Below are 4,427 nucleotides of genomic sequence, written 5' to 3' on the forward strand. Positions count from 1 at the left end.
CTCATTTTATAATAAAAAATATATAAAAAAAATATGTGCAATGTATTTGTTTTATAAATTTAATAAGAATCTTAACTCTTTAAACAATTTTACTTTTTATCCAATAAATTCTTATTTTTATTGTTAAGAAATTTAAAAAGTATTTCTGTCACCAATTTAATAATTCAAAGATGATTTTGATAGTTGATCACTTTATCGTGTAGTTCAAAATAATTTTCTTGACAAAACGATGAATTAACGAAACGGAGTAGAAATTAAAAAAAAAAAAGGAAAGAAAAAAGGACATGGGTGAATCAGTAATTGGGTAAGGGCATGAGATGCAGTAGAGATGAATTTTGCTATGCGGTTGCAATACGCCGAGTCGAGGACCAAAAAATATCTTACCTATAATTGTGGAGCCATTGCATTTTGGTTGGTCCTGCTTCATGCCACACATGAGAGGGGTGCCCCATCACTGGGGACCATTAGATTAAATTAAATAATTAATTATTGTGTTGGCTCCTTTTTACATTGTTTTTTTAAGTGTGTACGCAGAAGATCAGATCGGATTGGATATAGTTAAAAATTCGATTCGATCAGCATAATTCTCATTGAATCGGATCGGATATGATATCCGTAATTTTTTTGTATCGGATTAAAAATTGGATGTATTCGCATAATTGAACATTCTCTTTTTAATCATATTTCTATGTAAAAAATTCAATAAAAATATTTCTTTCATACTTTTAAATTTATTTATTCCTAAAATACTTTTAATCAAATTTATTTTAAATAACAAAAATAAAATAATACAATATATAAATAATAATTACTCACTAAAACATACAAACAAGTAAATATAATACCAAACATATATATATTTATTTATTGGGTTAACTACCAAAAACGCCCTCGAATTATTCAACCGTTGACAAAAATACACCTAAGTTTTATTATCGACAAAAATACCTTTAAATAATTTAAAAACACAACAACAATACCCAACAGTAAATATATATTTTCAAAAAATGCCTTAGAGATTGAATTTTGATATGATTTTTTACAAGAATAATTAAAAAATGAGATATTATTATTCTTAAAATTTGGTAATTTTTTTATAAATATATATTTTTTTGTGATTTTTTTAAAGTATTATTAGTTGTTAACAAAAAAATTACAAAAAAATATATAATTAATGAAAAAAAAAATCACATCAAAATTCAATCTCTAATGTATTTTTTTGAGAAATACATATTTTAGATAATTTTACAAAAAACTAACATTAAATATGTATTTCTCAAAAAATACATTAGAGATTGAATTTTGATGTAATTTTTTGCAAACATGATTGTAAAAATGAGATATTATTATTCTTAAAATTTGGTAATTTTTTGTTATGTATATATTTTTTTTGTGATTTTTTAAAAGTATTATTGGTTGTTAACAAAAAAAATTATAAAAAATATATACTTACCGAAAAATCACTAATTTTTATTTATAATAATATCTTATTTTTATAATCATTCTTACACTACGATTTATATTTTATTTTTTAAAATGAATACCCAACAATTTTTTATTTTAATTTAGAAAACTAAAAATCTCAAGCAAACAATTTTTATTTCAATTTAATTTATAAAAAAAACAAAATCTTACCCAATGATTCTTGTTTTATAATTTGTTCCTTATATTTTGATAAAATTTTAAAAAATTTAATATTTTTGTATTTTACAAAAAAAAGTCTCTCATATATAAAAAAGTTGCCGCATAAAAATATGCACAAATATTATTTCTTAAGTTATTAAAAAAAAATAAAAGACAAATACTACTGCGTCCCTCTAACATATATTGTAGAAAAAGATAATAAAACACTAAAATAATAGATTAAAAAACATATGAATAATATTAGCCATATATTAGATAGTAGCAGAGTATTTTATTTTATTCTGTTGAAAAATTAATTTTATTCTTAATCAATAATTAGCCAATAAAATAGTGAATCGATAAAAAAATTAAAACCTAATACTAATTAATTATTAATTAAAAAGTATTAATTCTCGATTATATTTTTATTTTTTATATTTATTGTGATGTTTTTATACATATTATTAACAAATAATGGTATTTTTTCGCGCAATTGAAATTCAGTGTGTTTCATCATGGCGTAACAATTTTCTCGAATAATTTTACTATTTCTCAAATTTAACCTTTAAATTTGTTAATATCTATATTTAAAAAAAAATACATCAAATTATCACTACATAAGGTTTTACACACAATATTCCTCGTCTTTAAAAAAAATCAGCCAATTGCTACTTGTTTCTTTCTCCATCAGCTTCAATTAAAAGATATATAATATAGCGATAGAACACCGACGTCAAAACTAGAATACGTGCGAACACAGCCATTGAGGTAGACTCTACTGTTGACTCTTGAGTGTTGATTAATCAATCAAGTAGCGATTGTTTTGAAGTACTGAGACAGAGACTGAGATTGAGAGATTGAGATTCAGTATTATATTTGTTGGTTCAGAAATTGATACTAAAATTTCTGTCATTATCTCTAAAATTTCAGTATTTCAGTACCTCCGAAAAATAAAAATACAGGAGACTAAAATTTTGAGAGAAAGAGACTGAAATTTTAATAACATTTTTTATCTAAAATACCCTCATTTCAATTAATTAATTCCAATTTTATCTTTTGTACAAATTAAATTAGAGTTTCATTCTTGTTTTAATTTTTGTCTATCACTTTGCACCAAACAGAATACTGAGATTTATTTATTTCTCTGTCTCTTAGTCCCTGTCTCTAGGGCTGTCAAACGGGCTAGTCCGGCCCATTTAAGCCCGCTTTATTTGCGGGCTAAAATTTTTTAGCTCGGACCATTTATGGTCAGCCCGATGGGTTAAACGGGCCAGCCCGTTTATCATTTAATTTTATTTTTTGAAAAATATTTTGACAAAAAATACCACTTTTAGGTAAAAAAACCTTTAAAAATAATATTGTTTAGTTGATGGGTCGAATTTTCGAGTCGGATCGAGAGAACTATCTGCTAACAGTAATATTTTTTTAAAAAAATGTAAAAAAAATAAACGGGCCACCTGTTTAGTCCGCGGGCTAGCCCGCTTAACCTGACATTTTTTTCGGGCTAATCGAACTCAGCCTGTTTAGTCCGAAATTTAAACGGGTTTAATTTTAGAGATAAAGCCTGCCCGTTTAAATGAATAAACGAGCTGACCCAATAAATTTAACTCATTTTAACGTCTTCAATCTGTCTCTTTAAGAAATACTGTTGTATTAACTCGGTTTAGTTATTTTATATATATTAATATTGATTAGGCTCGGAATATAAAATTGCGTTTGCATCCATGTTTACACGAAAGAATGGCGTGATGTGAATATGCCTATTATGCAAGTGCAATGGGATGATGTTAAGTATATTTCGTTAAATCAATCTTTTTGGAAGTATTAACAATTATGTTGGTAGCCAATGAGTAATAGCTCAAATGGCATAGTCTTCTTATACTCAATTAAGAGATTACGGGTTCGAGTCTCATATCTTTGGTAAAAAAAAAAAAAATTATGTTGGTAAATCTTACTTTTTAAAAATAAATGTTACATAATCATGATTTTTCTTATTTTTATCTTATGTTATTTTTTGATCTTTTAAAAATAATATACATTTAAATTTTTACTCATTTAAATATTAAAAATAATTAAAACATTTAAAAATAAATTAAAATTTTCAGTCATTATTTTATTTTTAGTTTTTGTTGGATATCAATTGAAGAGTTTGCGCTACTAGGCTACTAGTACCATTATTATTGTTGGTGTAATTGAACCAATGTGAAGCAGCCAGCGCAATTGTTTAAGTCACACATTATGCCAAAAGACAACAATTCTCAGTCTAGAAATGGCTACAATTGGTTGGTGTTTGATGGGAAAGACAAATGTTGCTTTAGCCTGTATGTTTTCAATTTGATTGAAATCCCCATTACATGCCCTATATCATCTCTTTTTCATTCAAGGCCACAATCGTGATAAACATTGAAATAACCCTAAAAGAATATCAACAATACTGCCAATGATGTGTCCTAGTATGAATTTGACTTGACCAATAATAAATCTATTTTCATGCAACTATATAGCAACTCTAAATCAGGTATAAATTTTACAAAGCTATATTTTATTGGCTACATCGTCATCATTCTCTTAAGGAATTCAATTAATTTAACTTGGACAACCATAATTGTTAGTTCCTTTTAATATGACCTTTTAATTTTATTTGTATCTTCTATTTAAGATACTTAAGAAGGGACAAACTTAGATACTACTTTATCAACTCAGTTTTAGTTAAATATAAGTTTAATTATTCCGTCGATTTTTATTATTTTATTAAGTTTTTAATTAAATTTTTATTTTTTTTTATAAAAATTGAATTTTTATAT

Source organism: Arachis ipaensis, chromosome B03 (genome assembly GCF_000816755.2).
Source record: "Arachis ipaensis cultivar K30076 chromosome B03, Araip1.1, whole genome shotgun sequence".
In the NCBI taxonomy this organism is placed as follows: domain Eukaryota; kingdom Viridiplantae; phylum Streptophyta; class Magnoliopsida; order Fabales; family Fabaceae; genus Arachis; species Arachis ipaensis.